At 41.2% G+C, this 17,330-nt stretch overlaps 1 long non-coding RNA gene across 2 annotated transcripts in view; it reads left to right on the top strand.

Annotated features, from left to right (window-relative positions):
* The window catches only part of LOC104657951, a 208,348-nt gene that overhangs the window by 166,527 nt on the left and 24,491 nt on the right, over positions 1-17,330 (top strand). Inside the window, exon 2 of one of the 2 annotated variants that reach the window (XR_747365.1) lies at positions 365-492. This is a non-coding gene — a long non-coding RNA (uncharacterized LOC104657951). Of the gene's footprint in view, positions 1-364; positions 493-17,330 lie in introns of those variants that run through there. The other variant, XR_004057325.1, reaches the window with a different exon arrangement.

Genomic DNA, 17,330 nt, shown 5'->3' with positions numbered 1-17,330 from the left:
GTGCTATGAAGAATATAAGTGCAAGGTAGGATATTTATGCTCAAAGAGCTTATGGTTTAAAGAAAAAACTAGTTAGATAGACAAAGGAAAAGGTGACTAACAGTGACTAGAGGGATGAGACCACAAAAGAAATTGCATTTGAACAGAGCCTTGGTGAATGTGAATTATCGTTGATTTCTGACTGTGTTTACCACATGTTGTATCTTGTACTACGGCATGTAATTACACCTAATGTGACCGTCCTTTAAAACATACAATTTATTTCATGCCCAATTTTGTCAACTGTGGGTGGGATTGGTCTCCCTGGAAGAGAGTAAATTCCTTTAGTGCAAGCCCTGTCATCTTTTTCTCTTGTATTCTTCAGGCATACGTCCTGTGCTTCATTAGTCCTAGCTGGATCATGGACACATTACCATCATTACAAATATCAATAGTTTGTGATTACTTCAAACAATCTGAAGTTGAAGGACCCCAGATATCCTTTAAAACAAGGTGTGTTGTACAGAATTATAATAGTCTTGGTAATGACTGAGGTCAGGAAACTTTGGCTTCTTGATTGATGATTTTCCCCAGGAGTTTTTATAGCCGGTCTTCCTGCTTGTTGGAATTGCTGGGAAGTAAGGATTACCATTTGTGAGCAACCCAAATAGTGATGCATTTCAAAATACTGCTGTCCTTCTTAAAGCTACTATACCACTAGAGTCTGCCTAATGCCTCCAAAGGATCCTCTACAGAGGCCTCATTAGAAACATTGAGATCTTGGAACCTAAATTTAGAACTAAAGTAATCTGATGTTGGTGGCCACATATCAACCTCTCCTAGAGCACAGCTAACTCTGCCATATGGCCTAGCATAATCAAAGGGGAGGAGCCTTCACACCAAGCCGATAGGGCCCACATGGGAAATGTTTGCCTTTCATTTCTGTTTATCCCCATGAACTCAGTATTTAAAAAATGTTTATGGCCGGGCGCGGTGGCTCAAGCCTGTAATCCCAGCACTTTGGGAGGCCGAGACGGGCGGATCACGAGGTCAGGAGATCGAGACCATCCTGGCTAACACGGTGAAACCCCGTCTCTACTAAAAATACAAAAACTAGCCGGGCGAGGTGGCGGGCGCCTGTAGTCCCAGCTACTCGGGAGGCTGAGGCAGGAGAATGGCGGAAACCCGGGAGGCGGAGCTTGCAGTGAGCTGAGATCTGGCCACTGCACTCCAGTCCGGGCGACAGAGCGAGACTCCGCCTCAAAAAAAAAAAAAAAAAAAAAAAAAAAAAAATGTTTGTACTGTTACCTGGTGGCAGTTCATGGCCTTAGGAAACTCTGGCTTCTTGATTGATGATGTTCCCCAGGAGTTTTTATAGCCAATCTTCTTGCTGGTTGGAATTGCTGGGAAGTAGGGATTACCATTTGTGAGCAACCCAATACACGAGGCAGTGACTTCACATTTGGGGTGTCAGGGTTACCCATTACTTTCCTGCTGGAAGCAGCATTCTTCTCAGGTGGTTCCGTTCCTGTGTCACCTCCTTCAAGCTTTAGAAGTCAGCAAAGCCAAAATATTGGTTTATCAGACATCAACATATGCTTATTCCTCCTGCCTCTCCCCCTTACCCAGGAAGACAGAATTGAGGGCTAATCACTTGAATGTCTCTGTGTGGCACTGCTTTCAAGATTTCAGCTATCACAGTCATGCAGCAATACCTTTTGGATCAGGAAAGCCTCACTGTCTAAGGACTTGATTTTCTGGACTGCTAGCTTGTGTTCAAGGATGTTAGTTTCCCAAGCATGGCACTTAGCAGTTTTAGGAAATGCTGATACAACTGTAGCAATTTTCCCCAATTTGTTCCTGAGGAAGAAGTCTCTTCAAAATTGAGTTGGCTTCTTTTCTTTTATTCAAAAAGGCTGGTAAACACAATTAGCCTCATTAACCTCAGTTTCTGTTTCATAACCGAAAATTAGCCTACAATCACTGGTTTGCTGGAAAGCACAGTTGTAATTAGTCTTTAACTGACTGATATGAAAAATCTGTCTCTTCTTTAATTTCTCTGACATCTCAGTGAATATGAAAACATGTCTGAACTCTCCCACATTGGCACTGGGGACAGGAGTAAAAATAAATCAGAGATTTAAATCAAGGATCTCAAGCTGAGACATGAAAACTGATACTCTTGTACGTAGAAATTGGAGACAAGGGGGCGTTTGTTGGGGAGGTGATAAGCAGAAGGTAGAAACTATGAAGTCTATTCTCAACACCATTTCTAACATGTCCAAAGGAGGTTGCTGGGACACTGACTTCTATAGGCAGAGTTAAATGATTGTCTGTCAAAAAAAGACAGGGAAAAAAGTACTTGCTCTCTCGGCACAGGTGAAAAATCACTATCTCAGCCCTTGAAATCAATTTTGTTGACTGGCCTTAACAACAATGCCTTTTTTGTGAGCAAGATAAGAAAGTCACATTTCCTGAGCAATCTTGACATGTGCGTCATTCTCAGGCTAGCACTTAAAGATGCGACTTTTAGGTCTTGTGACCAGAAGAGCTGAGATCATGAGTTTAATCAAGAAACTCTATGGTCATCATTCCTCCAGTGGCTGGTACCCCCAGAGAAAATATCCAGTGCGGGAAAGATGAGGATGTTCATTTCCTTTAGCTCGACTGATAATCTGCTAAGGCAGAGGGAAAGTAATGTGAAGTAGTTCAACTAGGTGTTTAGGTCTGAGTTTAACAGAATGTGGCCTGGGGAGCCACGCTGTGACTGGTGTCCATTTGGTGAAGTTCATAAATCTGGGTTAGTCACTGAGTAGTCTTAGTCCATTCAGGCTGCTATAATAGAATATCATAGACTGGGGAGCTTATAAATAGTCTATGATATTCTATTATAGCAGCCTGAATGGACTAAGACCAAGATCAAGGCAGATTTGGTGTCTAGGGAGGGCCTGCTTCTTAGTTCCTAGATGGCAGTCTCCTTGCGCAGTCCTTGCTCAAACATGGTGGAAGGGGTGAGGGAGCTCTCTGGGATCCCTTTTGTGAGAGCACTAACCCCAATCATGAGGGCCCTGCCTTCTTGCTCTAAGCACCTTTACAAAGACCCCACCTCCTACTACTGTCACCTTGGGCTTAGGATTTCAACACACGAATTTTGGGGAGATGCAAGCATTCAACTTACAGCACTGAGGTGGCTAATTAAGCATACACAATTAAGTGTGCCCTTTCATACCCTCTGCTCTTAGAAAGATGGCATAATAGGGATGAATATCTCAAGTATTAGAGTCCCTAACACAGACATAATTCCTTTCTTTGCCACTTCATCCCCTCCCACACCGTTTTGTTCTCTTAACTCTCAGTAAAAGGTTTTAATTTCCAAGTTGTTTCTCTATAGATTTGGATGGTGACCCCTGGCATGCACCCCCTCAAGGCCTCTGAAATGCCTCCTTGTCAGTGCAGACTCTGGTTCGAGGGCTGTGAAATTGAGTTGAGTTGTTCTGTCTCGGTTCCCAAACTGCAAATGAGAAATCTTATAATTCAAATTGAAGTTCTCCTGCGTCACTCCCTGCACCTCTTATCAAGCCTCATAAGAGTGAAATAAAATAGTCACTAAATCAGAAAACAATCCAGGGCAATAAAGTAGCTTTTATTAGGCACCAAAGGCATTGGGTACAAATAAAATAATGAAGGAAGACGTTAATATTACTTCCTCTGTGCTTGTTGGAGAGAGTGGTGTGTGACACTTGACTGAGTAGCAATACCTATGAAGCATCTTTCTTTTTCTCTTCAGCATTGTTTATATCAGAGGTTCTGTCTATGCAATAGCCAGGTTGGGAATAGCCATACAGTTGGGCAAGATAACCGGATCTAATTATTCAGAGTCCCCGATGGAAGTGTCTGAGTTCTAAGAGAATTCTGTTTTAAGAATTCCCAGGAATGTGCCATTTAGGAACCACTGTATTCCAAAGAATGAAACAGAGCCTTTTACTTGGAGAAACATGTTTGTGCTTAGCTGTCCCCCACTGTACTCCGCTTTCTCTGGCCTTACAGTCATATGCTTTCTCCATTTGATTTTCTGTTTATTTCAAACAAGCATCGCTTATCCTACACAGAGAAGAAAGAGCATGGGGGTGGTTATTCTGTCAAGACATTCAGGGATAGAGAACGCTCTTTTCCCCTGGCATTCATTTCTTGTGTGTTTCTTTTGAGTAATTAAACACAGAAAGGTCACCTAGCATCCTGGCAATAACAGGAAATGGGAAGGGGGAACGTAAAGTAAAAGCAAACAATCAATATGAGGAAGTCAACACTGTGTTTTTGTTTTCCTTCCAGTTTCTCTAAAAAGGGATTAGCTATGTATCGATTATTCATATGCCACCTACTTCCCCAAAGATTTTTGAGGCAGTCCAACTTGATAGCACCTCAGTAACACCTGCAAGTTCCTAGATTTAATTTCTTGGCAGAACAACAAGCCGATACAAAAATCTGATTTGAGTGCTTCTAAATTTCAGTGAAATAAAAAATTGGTCTCAGCTAAAACACCTGTATTCACTTGTTCCAGTTTTCTGTTCCACCATCCAATCATGTTACTTTCATTTCAGGAAACTATTTCCTTTCTTGCCCTGCTCAGATGCATGTGTTAAAACAGGAGCAATTACAAGATTTGACTCTCCATTTCGTGCACCTTGCTGGCCCAGCCCAGTGAGGAGTGCCATCTGTATCTCCATAGCCCCGGCACTTAGGGGGCCCAGTGTCAGAACGAACCCTCTTTCAACAGAGCAGCTTATCTAGAGAATGACCACTCTCTGGATCAGTTCTTCTACTTGATACGATGATAGGACTGAACTCTTTTCATTAAACTGGGTTGTTGCCATTCTGTGAAAATACCTTCAGCTTTCTCACTCCATGGTATTATTGATGTTATTCCTTTGGCCTGGACCTCTATTTAAACTCCCTGATACAATCCTCCTCATTCTTCATGGCTTTGCTGAAAGACGCTTGTCCCATCAAGTCTTGGGTATCGGTTATCAATTGTCACAATAAAGCTGCATAACAAATAACCAAGTTTTAGTAACATACAGCAATGAACATTTATTTATTTATTTTTTGCCTACAAGGTAACTGCATGGTTCTTATGGTCTCAGTTGGTTTCACCCATGGATCTGAAGACAGCTGTGTGATGGCAGGAAGGTCTCTTGATCTTGGTTTGGCTCTCTCACATGTAAGGGGTTGGTTGTCTGTGAGGTGGCCTAGGATGGCCTTAGCTGGGACAACTATGCTTTTTTCACATGACCTCTCATCCTGTAGCGGGTTAACTTAGGATCGGTCTCATGGCGGAGACAGGTTTGTGAAAGAAGGAATGGCCTTGCCATTTCCTTGAGGCTCAGGCTGACAGGTGGCACACCATCACTTCTGCTGCATTCTGTGGCCCAAAGCAAGTCACAAGGCCAACTCAAGGCTTAGGGAGAAACTGTTCTATGGGAGAAACTGCAAAGTTACATCACAAAGGGTGGGGAGAAATGAATAAAAACTTGGAAAAATGTTTGCAATCATTCTACCACAACTTTTGTGATTACCTGTCTGGAGTAGTTTTCTGTTGTGCTTCATTTTTACTTTTTTTTGAAAGCAATTTAAAAATGGGATATCATTTGGGCACTTGTTTTACCTCCATCTATGACTCCTTTAAAATCAGAGGCTGTGATTCATTTATTGTTTGGTCCTCAAGTTGCTTAATGCAGTTAAACAGACCTATGTCAGATTAGAAACATTCTAAAAATAAGGCACAATAGAAAACATAAGCACACAGAATTTTAAATCTGGAGTAACTTCAAAAGTTTATCTAGTGCATTACCCATGTGTTGCAGTCAGTAAGCTACCCAAAATGAAAGGCCACCAAAAAAAATGGCCTCCAAATGCAAAGAAGGTCCTTCTCTAATCAATGCTGATTGCAAAGCAAACGCTATTCATGCACACCAACACTCCAACTTTAATTTTTAAATTTCTTAGCAGAGAAAAGCCATTGCTCTGTCTTCATCTTAGCCTTCACTGTCTGCCTTCCTCTTCTCACTGTGATTCAGCGACGCACTTCATCAGTCACAATGACATCTGCTTAGCGTTCAAAGATTGGAACAGTGCCTGAGCACCAAGAATAGTGCTTTGCTCAGTAACTGCTTGTTGAGAACAGAGATGCAGGAGGGAATTCCTTCCACCTTAGTGTCTCGTGATCCTGTCTAATAAAGGATTTTCCTGGAGGGCCACCATGTGATCCTGCAAAGGATTTTGGCTTCTCTGATGTCTTTTCTCATCTCCCTTCCATCCATGGCTCCCCAAGGAGTCAGTCCACCTCAGAACTTCAGAGCAGGCTGAGGCACCATCTGCGCAGAGCTTCCATCTAGTCTTTTGGCCAGAGCTGTATTTTAGGACAACAAAGCCAGTCCAGTCTAAGGAGCGAATTCTGCTCTGAAAGAGAAAGGGAAGATTGGGTTCTCTATTGATTCATTCATGTTGAGAGCTCTCCACTTTACTGAATGAAATTCAATTAATATTTTAGGTTTTTAATGAAACTTGTTCTCACAGTGGCTTTTCTTGTCACCATTTATTTGAGTCCTGCGTTTCTAGAAGTTTTGTAATCAGTATATGCCAGCATGGTTCTCCAGATTTGGTTTAACTCCCCTGTCAAATCACTGAGAAAGAAGAGGCTGATTTTGTTTCACTTGGAAAACAGTTTTTAAGGAAAGACACATGTAGCCTATAATCCTGTGCCCTTTATTGTTAGCTATAGTCTAGTATGTTCTTAACCTCAGATGATAATACAATGTATCTTTCAGATTCATCCTGAATCATTTTCTTTGAATCATTCGCTTATCATGCTATGACGATGGCTTTGTGACTTTAGGACAATCTGATCTCTAGTTCCGTGTAGTCATTTAACCTCAATTTCCAGTGTTCCCCCATCAACAAGGTAGTCTAATTGATAGCCCTGACAGCCTTCTTGCTGCTCAGGATGGTCAACTCTTCTCCATGACTGTCAAGATTCTGTCTTTCCTAAATTTGAGCCTTCCCTGAAAGTCTTTTTTATCAGAAGGGCATAGCTTTCTATTTTGCCTTTACAAAAAGGAAAAAAAAAATCTTTCTCTACAAAATCATTTATTTTCTTCTCTGTAGTCAGAGTCTATTTGAAAATTCATAAAGTACTCTCTTAAGACTGGCTAGAAATGGGTACGAGACCCGCAGATTTATAGCCTGCTTCAGCCAGACAGATTGGGTTTCACATAATCCTTTTGAATAAAAGAGATCAAACCCCAACTCTACTTCAGGCAAAACAGAGAGGGACAGTTGGATGCAGGGACCTGATCATCATCAGGTATCTCCCCCTCCCAGATAAATGTAAATACATAGAATAGGCTGAACTCAGTACAGATGAAGTAGGAAGAAGCTTTATTCTTCTTCATCACTCTCTTGCAAAACCGCTCTGTTGACAGTTATCCCCTCTAGTCAAATCTTCTGCAGGATCCAGAGCTTTTGCAATTCCTTTCAGGTAATAAAACGTCCAGCTCAGCCTAATAACAAAACTCTAAACTTTCATCCAAATTAAAATGTTTCCCCATCTCGAGCTGAAACACGTACAAGGGCAGGGAGGGCATGCAGTTCTTTTTGTCTTCCTCTTCCCCATCCTCCTCCTTGAAAGGACTGAGCCCAAGGAGTAAAGAGTGTAACAGGAAAAAGTGCACCATGCCCTTGGTCCCTAGGGTTTGTATTTTCTGAGTGTGGCCAATGTGAATGTTCTGATTCTTTTGCTTGTAGGATATGTCTGTGGTTTCCTCAGGTACTTTTCCCATCAGGTCTCTGACTGCAATTCCCTGAAGTGCTGTCTCCCACTGGACACTGACAGCACCCCATCAACCCAAGGCTTTCAGGAGTCCAGGCCACACCGTCCACTCCTGAGCAGAGCCAGGAACTGGGGCAAGGAGTTGGTGGAGCCGGGGGCACATGGTACATGGTCTAATACTCTCCTCACTTTCAGACCATGCTCCTGGAACCCAATCTGCTGCCCAGTGTCCCTGAACCTGCTTCTAAGGCTTGAGCAAGCCTCTCCCTGTGTCCCTCCTCCCGAAGGCAGACTGCTTCTGGTGTCCATTCTGCTGATCCAGTGGGTGGCTGTTTGTGGGCATGGAATGGAGCTTAGACATGCAGTGGGGGTAGCTACAAGTGTGCCTACAAGGCTGTCATAATGAGGGATGGAGTCAGTTGGGGGAGAAGAGGAGAAGAACTACATGGTTCTTCATCATGGCCAAGAGACCAAAAATGAAGAGCTTGGGCTCTCTGCACATCACTTTCTAGTATAGGATACAGTGATGACTGAAGAGTCTAAATACAAACCTAGACTTCAAGATACTGATGAAGGCATATCTGTCAAGATAAGGGGATGGAACCCATTTTACTTATGTTAATTAGCTTGATGTATAAATGTTATTATTATTATTTTTTTATATAGAGATGGGATCTCACCATATTGCCCAGGCTGGTCTTGAACTCCTGGGCTCAGGCAATCTTCCTGCCTTGGCCTCCCAAAGTGCTGGGATTACAGGCATGAGCCACTGTGCCAGGCCCGATTTTTAATGTTTAGAGTTATATACTGTGGGCCTCAAGGCCTCAAAATTGTTAGGGGTAGATAGCATACAGAGCCTATTGGGTTATGTTGCCCTACAGTATTTATCTGTATAGTTCCTGCAAGATGACCTAGTCTAGCTCCTTTCTCTAGAGTCCTTATCTGGACCACAAGAAATACTCATTTACCCACCTTTGGTGGAGACACATGCATCTCCTATGCAGGCCTCTTCTCGCTTTCTTCTGCCCCCTTAAGCTGATGGAGCCTAAGAATTTTTTTAGGTGTAGATTAGGTGCCATCTTCTTCATCTCTCAAATTCCAGAGGACGTATATCAGACTTTCTGAGTGGGTCCTTTCAAGCCCTTCTCACTTGGCTGAAAAAGAGGGGGGTGTACCTCTGTCCTCAGAGGGGAGGTTATGAGGGAATATATGGCACATAAACTGTCTCTCAAAATATCTGTACTAGCACTTTTACAGCTTCATTGAAGCATAATGATGTACAAAACAACTGCACATACTTAAGATGTATAATTTGATGGATTTATCATACACAAACATGCATGACCAAAACTACAATCATGATAACGACATATCCATCACACCAAAGGTTTTCTCATGCCACTCTGTGCTCCATGCCTCCCTGACCCCTGTCCTCAGGCAACCACTGATCTGCTTCCTCACTTTGTGTTTCCTAGATTTTTGTGTAAATGGAATCGGTCTGGTTTGCTTTTCTGTTTTTCGGGGGGTGGGAGGGTTGACTTGTCTTCTTTCATTTAGAATAATTATTTCGAGATTCATCCAGGTTATTTTGTGTTTGGAAAGTCTGTCCCTTTCTACTGCTGAGTGGTATTCCATTGTACGGATGATGGGTGTACCACACTTACATTTAGGTTGCTTCCAGGTTGAGGTTATTACATATAAAGCTGCTGTCAGAATTCACATACGAGTCTTTGTGTGAACATATGCTTTCATTTCTTCCGGATAAATACCTAGAGATGGAATGGTTGGGTTGTATGATGCCTATATAGTTAACATCTTAAGAAATTGCTGAACTGTTTTCCAAAGTGGTCGTACTGTTTCATATCCCTTCCGTCAGTGTTTAGGAGTCCCAGATGCTGCACATCATCACCAGCACTTTAACTTGAGTTGCTCTAGTGGGTGTGCAGTGGTGGCTCATTGAAGCACTACAACTTTTGGAACCCTCAATGCATTATTCGCCTTCTTCCCTATACAACTTATATTTGGCAAAATATGTTTTAAATCTCCTGAGCTGAGGAACTCAATAAAATGGGGTTGCGGGAGGGTCTCTGACATCTGTTTTATTAAAATTGAGCCCTGGGGTCTCTAGTGAAACTTAGAGAAATAGGGGAAGTAACCCCTCACATCCTACTGACCTTGCTGAGAATGTACAATGTAATACACCTGGGTGGGCATATGAATTCATTCACCCCTACCAGCTGATATGGTTTGGCTCTGTGTCCCCACCCAAACCTCATCTTGAATTGTAATCCCCATAATTCCCTTGTGTCGAGGGAGGGACCTGGTGGGAGGTAATTGGACTATGGGGGTGGTTTCCCCCATGCTGTTCTTGTGATAGTGAGTTCTCACAAAGTCTGATGGTTTTATGTGTTTGACAGTTCCTCCTTTACATGCTCTCTTTCTCTTGCTTGCTGCCATGTAAGACATGCCTGCTTCCCCTTCTGTCATGATTGTAAGCTTCCTGGGACCTCCCCAGCCATGTGGAACTCTGAGCCAATTAAACCTCTTTCCTTTATAAATTACCCAGTCTCAGGTAGTTCTTTACAGCAGTATGAAAATGGACTAATACACCAGCTTTCTCTGCCAAACTGGAACCCTGATTATCACCAGCAACTATTGTCATTTTCCCGGATTCTCCAACAAAAAGAGGCTTTATTCCCTTAGCTCCAATCTGAAAACATTCAAGGCAGGACTGTGATTGCCCTTGTTTAGGTTACATTCTCATCCTTGATGTCTTAGTTTGGTTCTCCCCCAAAGCAGATTATGATATAAGGGTTTGAATGCAAGTCGTTAATTTGGGAGCATTGTCCCAGAGAACACTGTGAAGCAGTGGAGCGGTGAGGCAGGAAGAGGATCAGTACAGAATTTGGTAATGACATTGGCATCCACAGCTCAACCATGCTGAGGACCCTCTGAGTCTGTGAGAAGTACATCTCAGAATTGCCCCCAGCGGAGGATGTGGACACTGGGCTATTAAGCCATCATCTTCCATTCTCACTGGTTGAATGTTTCTCTCTAGGGACACTACCGCTCAAGCAATCCGCTGCCTGGGCACTGTGGCTGGACCTGTTCTGCAGCCAGACTCTTGCTTAGGCAGGGACTACAGAGGGCAGTCCGTGTGAAGGGCAACTGTCTGCAGGAGTCTTTGGAGCAGGCTGAGCAGTTGCAGGTGGGCTACCACTAGCGATGCTACATCTGGATATCCCGGTGGTATGACTTCCAGCCTTAGCTAGGCCCACCTGACTCGAGTGAGTGGAGGGGGAAAGAGACCAGGGAAATGCATTTCACAGAAGAAGGTATAGGAGTTGTTCTGGGTACGTTTATTGGTTTCTTCTAGGAGTTTTACAGGAACCATTTATGGTGGTAAATTGCTGATTAAAATCTTTGCAAGTTTGTTTCAAAATGTTTTAAAATGAAATCCTAAAAGGTAGCCTTAATGTAACTGTTTACTCCATAATTATTTATTCCTGGTACTCTCCCAGAGATCTCAACTAATAATAGACTCTTCCCTTTTTTCTTTATTTGCTTTTATCCTTTGGGGAAAACTTTCAATCTTCAGATAGTGACAAAAAACGTATTGAGCAACTGCTGTGTGACTGGCTCTTGTATCAGGTACTAGGGATGCTAAGATGAATGCCCTCAGGCTGTGGAGGTAAATTCTGTGTGTCTTCCCACCAGTCAGATCAGAAGACTGAGGTTCCCGACTAGGAATGTCAGATGAGGCTTTCCCTCTTTCTTCTTACTTCCTCTGATTCCCGAATGATGTTTTGAGCACAGCATGTTCATCTCTGTACAGAGTAAGAACAGCTTCTTGTCTTTAGGATGCAATTTTAAAGAGAAGTGTCGCTATTTTTTCCCTGCCAATTTTGAACACTAAGCTATGATTTCTCCAAATTTGATGCTTTATCACATTCCAGGTAGTATAATCTTTATATTATCAACATGTGCACTCCCTTGCTTTTTCTAGCTGTGCTTTTTTTTTTTCTTCCTGGAATTTATATTTCTGTCTCCCATCTGCCAGCCTTTCCCATAAACTCTCAGGCACAGAATTTATTTCAGTTTTCTGTAATCTCACTTTCTAACACCAATAAATAATCCACCTATCTCTGAGGCCCTGCTGACCTTTTGCTTCTTATCAGCTTGATATATTTTTACTTTCTGTCTTTCGTTTTTACATATTTTCGCTTTGGTTCTCTGATCTGGCCTCCTTTCCCCCAGTTTTGTACCCTGGCTATCTGGTGGTGGCCTCCCAGCCCCTACCTTGTCCTTCTTTTCCTTTGCAGGGATCCCCAGGTGCAAGCTCTTACACTACCCACTGACGAGTCCTCTGTGCTCCTGCTTTTCTCACTAGAGCTGCTGTCTGCTTAGAGGTTTGGGTTGCAGCTTCTCTTGGACCCTGGTTCATTCGCCTGCTGTGCCCTTCTCCTCTTGCTTTCCTGGCCTGTACTCACTGAATTCCCTTATCTTATCTGACTCTTCCAAATGGGGAACTTGCAGAAATTGGAAAGCATCTTTACCCAGTCAGCAAGACTGTTGGTGCCCATGACCCACTTACTGCAATGGAACAGTGGAAGTTCACAAGAGGGTTGATTTTGTTGGGTGATACTGTGAGAAATGCTGACGATGCCTCAAGGCCTCTCTTCCGGCACAGGGCCCCCATCTGCTCCACTGGACCCACCCTCCTCTAGTGGCTGTTGTGAACCTATTGTGCCGTGCTAAGAGATTTGTTTAATACTTTATTTTGACAGTTCCAAATTAGAGAAAACTTGCAAGAAGAGTAGAAAAACCTCCCATATGCTCTTGTTCCTTAGTCTTCTCTGACCTCCATGACCCTGACATTTTTGAAGATTGTAGACTAGTCATTTTGTTGAATGTTCTTCAATTTGAATTTTCCGAATTTTCCTCATGATTAGACATCAATGACATGTTTTATGGAGGAAATACCACAAATGCTGTGATCTTTGCAATGCATTCTCTCAAGTGGCACACAATATCTGTCATGTTACTGGTGGTGTTAAGGTTGATCACTCGATTGAAATGGTGCCTGCCAGATTTCTTCACTGTAAAATTACTCTTTCTTTGTTATTAATAAATATAATATGGGTTGTACTTTGACACAATGTAAAAATCCCATTCCTCATTTAGCTTTTACCCATGTTTCTTTGTTTTTTTTTTTTTTTTTTTTTTTTTTTTTTAGTTCCCAGCCAAGGTTTATTTTATTTTATTTTTATTTTAAGTTCTGAGGTATGTGTGCAGGATGTGCAGGTTTGTTACATGGGTAAACGTTTGCCATGGTGGTGTACCTATCAACCCATCACCTAAGTATTAAGCCCAGCATGCATTAGCTATTTTTCCTGATGTTCTCCCTTTCCCCGCCACTTCCCAACAGGCCTCAGTGTGTGTTATTCCCCTTCCTGTGTCCATGTGTTCTCATTGTTCAGGCCCCACTTATGAGTGAGAACGTGAAGTGTTTGGTTTCCTTTCTTGCATTAGTTTACTGAGGATAATGGCTTCCAACTCCATCCATGTCCCTGCAAAGGTCATGATATTGTTTCTTTTTATGGCTGCATAGTATTCCATGATGTGTATGTACCATATTTTCTTTATCCAGTCTATCATTGATAGGCATTTAGGTTGATTTTATGTCTTTGCTATTGTGAAGAGTGCTGCAGTGAACATACATGCTCATCAATCTTTACAGTAGAATGATTTATATTCCTTTGGGTATACGCCTAGGAATGTGATTGCTGGGTCAAATGGTATTTCTGCTCCTACGTCTTTGAGGGATCACCAGACTGTCTTCCACAATGGTTGAACTAATTTATGTTCCCACCAATAGTGTAAAAGCATTCCTATCTCTCCATAGCCTCACCACTTGTGATTTCTTGACTTTTTCATAATCATCATTCTGATTGGTGTGAGATGGCATTTTTCTAATGATCAGTGATGTTGAGCTTTTTTCATATGTTTGTTGGCTGTACAAATGTCTTCTTTTGAGAAGTGTCTGTTCATGTCCTTTGCCCACTTTTTCATGGGGTTGTTTGTTTTTTTCTTGTAAATTTGTTTAAGTTATTCGTAAACTCTAAATACTAGACCTTTGTCAGATGGATAGTTTGCAAAAATTTTCTCCCATTCTGTAGGTTGTCTGTTTGCTCTGATAGTTTCCTTTGCTCTGCAGAAGCTGTTTAGTTTAATTTGATCCCATTTGTCAATTTTTGATTTTGTTGCCATTGTTTTTGATGTTGTTGTCATGAAATCTTTGCCTGTGCCTATGTCCTGAACGGTATTGCCTAGATATTCTCTAAGGTTTTTATAGCTCTGGGTTTTACATTTAAGGCTTTAATCCATCTTGAGTTAACGTTTGTATAAGGTGTAAGGAATGGATCCAGTTTCAATTCTCTACATATTGCTAGACAGTTCTCCCAGTACCATTTATTAAATAGGGAATGCTTTCCTCGTTGCTTGTTTTTGTCAGGTTTGTCAAATATTAGATGGTTGTAGATGTGAGGGCTTATTTCTGTGTTCTCTGTTCTGTTCCATTTGTCTATATGTCTGTTTCTGTACTAATACCATGCTGTTTTGGTTACTGTAGCCTTGTAGTATAGTTTGAAGTCAATAACCACATGTTTTTGCACTCATCAATATGTTTCTTGTCCAAATTAATGATTATTGTGATGGTTGCTAAATGGTTATTTTCCAATACTGTCATTCCTTCTACATTTGTTAGCCGGCTTCCTGTCATAAGGAAGGATTTTCCCTTTTCACTGATGAATTTATTCATTTATTCATATCAGTCTAGACTCTTGGCTTTCTAGTTAATTCAATGGATTATAAACAATTCTTATTATTTATTTTGATGCTCAAGTTGCCCAAGTTTGGTCAATAAAAGACCCTATGTATGTGAACTCTGGGCATTTCCTCATCGTTCTTTGACCATTTCCTTATTTTCTGTCCCAAAAAGTTTTCCAGACTCACTTTGAGACATATCCTGTTCTTCCCCTGATACCTGAGGATCAGTCGTGTGTGTGTGTGTGTGTGTGTGTGTGTGTGTCTATGTAGATAGTATTCATTCTTTCATTCTTTACTTTTCAACTGCAGTGAAAATCATTGCTACTTCCAATTCCAATCCAATACCACAGGGTCTATTTTAAATTTTCTCCTTTTCATATTTGTACTTCTCTTGCTTGACAGTGAGAAAGCTGTCACCTAGTGTTCCCACTACCTAAGTCTCCTGGTATGTAATCAATCTCTTGACCCCACCTGGCTGCCCCCTCCTTGCTTGCAAGCCCAACCCCTGCTTGAGCCTGCTTACTTCAGATCACTTACATATTTGGGTCTGCCTTAATGGCTTTTTGATACAGGAAGGAAGGAAACCAATTTACATTTTTTAAAGAAGAGAAGAGGAAGAGAAAGCAAAAAAGTAGTGCCTGGGAGATTTTTTCCAAACCACATTTGTTGTTTCCATCTCTTTTTGAGTTTACACAATTACTTCTGTATCACTTATAAAGTTATTCTAGACAAATAAAACATATATCTTTGACTATTCTGCTCTGATATTTTTATTTTTTGTACAGTATATGGACTGTTTATACAAGTAGTCACTACTCAATTATCTTTGGATATGAATAGAAATATCAGATACACATTTTAGTGCTGTGAAGAAAATAAATTCTGTTTTGATCAAAATGGGTTAGGTTAGGCTTTACAAACATCCCTGAAATCTCAGTGTCTTAGCCCAATGGAGCTTATTTTTTGTTCGTGCTATATTATTGCCCAAAGCAGGTGAATAGATGGGATTCTCAAAGGCCTAGTAGGCTTATGGAGGCTTCATTCTAGATGTGTTCCCACAATGACCATGATTGTAGAAAGAGACTGTCACTAATTGTACGCCAGCTTTTAAAGTTTCTACCAGAAAGTAAAACATATTATTTATGCTGCTATTTCATTGCCCAAGGCACATCACATGAGCACACTTCCCAGGAAGTAGAAAAGTATATTCCTACCATGTGTCTTGAAAGAGGAAACTCTGAAGTAGTTGGAGAAGAGTACTGACTCCCAGGGTGCTTTGGCAAGGGACACCAAGGCTCCGAATTTGGCTCTCACTTTTAGTACTAGTCTTATCTTGTAACATTTCTATTTCTTTCTCTGCAAGACAGGAAAAGCTAGTTCATGAGATTATAAAGAAAAAATAGTTCAAGTGTTTCATAAAATGCAAAATACTATAGGAAGATGAGAGCATCATGACTATCATTTCTAATAGTCATGTCACCAAATGGCAGATAAACTTCCTGGGAGCTGTGTTCATTTCCCCGGTGGATTCCATATTCCAAGTGGTGATAAAGATAATCTTTTCCAGTTATAATAGTAATAGATGCTCAATGTTGATAATTTTCCCAATACAAAAAATATTTATAAATAAGAAAATACAAAGATCCATTATCTTAAAATAGAACAATATTTAACTTTTGATATACATACTTGGCAGTTGTTTTCTACATATAATTTAAGTAGCTGAAATTATATGTAATATTTTTCTAAATTTTTACGTAACCTTCAACTTTTAACGTTTTCTCATATAATTGCAGATTCTTTTAAATATTATTTTTAAAAGCCACATAATATTTTATAACCAATTAACCATTTACCTATCGTTGGCCACTTAAGTTGTTTCCATATACATGATATTCATGATTATTTCACTCTGCTGACAAAGAGAGAAGAATGCCTTGCATCTACACTGTACCAGTCCTGGACCTCAGATTCATTTCTTTCCTTCCTCTGCTCTTCTCCACATTATTGTACTCAGGGTCAATTGGCTTCTGGCTGAATTTACCTAGTGGAAGACACTAACAGGAAAATTGCAGAATGGGGAAAGGAGGAAGTCCAGAAGTATTTCTCCCCTCACACTGTGCCATGGATGGTTTCTTTGGCAGTAGCTATGCCTCTGTCTTGGTTCCATCTCTCACCAGACAGGCCCTTCGTGGTTCCAGAACCCCAACCCCCAACAAACCTTTGATTCCAGTAACAACCCCTGCTCTCTTTGTCCCTCTAGACTAGGTGTGATAGTGGCTTCCTGCTGTTGCTAAACTCTAGGTTTCTCATCATCTTCTGACTGGTGCTCAGCTCCCTTATCACATGGGTTACCAGCTCCCTGCATTAAATTCTATCTGTTGGAAATGCTTGAAGATGTTGATGTTTTCCTGGCTAGACTCTCATTTATTCTCACATTGGGCTACTGTAGCTTCTATCAGCATTTTCTGTCTCCTCAAGCCAACATGAGCTTGTCTTTATCAGAGAAACTTAGTTCCTAAGAAACAGAACCTCATTAAAACTTTTCAAACAAAAATGTAAAAAAGATACAGTCATTGAAAAGATTAAAAAGCAGCACACATTACCAATAAGCAAGAAGTACAACTAGAAATCATGAGGGAGTTAGACTAGAAAGTCCCTCCCCTTCATCCTTCCTCTCTGCAGAAGACAGAAAATA

Source organism: Rhinopithecus roxellana, chromosome 5 (assembly GCF_007565055.1).
Source record: "Rhinopithecus roxellana isolate Shanxi Qingling chromosome 5, ASM756505v1, whole genome shotgun sequence".
Taxonomy (NCBI): domain Eukaryota; kingdom Metazoa; phylum Chordata; class Mammalia; order Primates; family Cercopithecidae; genus Rhinopithecus; species Rhinopithecus roxellana.
This window is presented reverse-complemented; position numbering and strand designations above follow the sequence as displayed.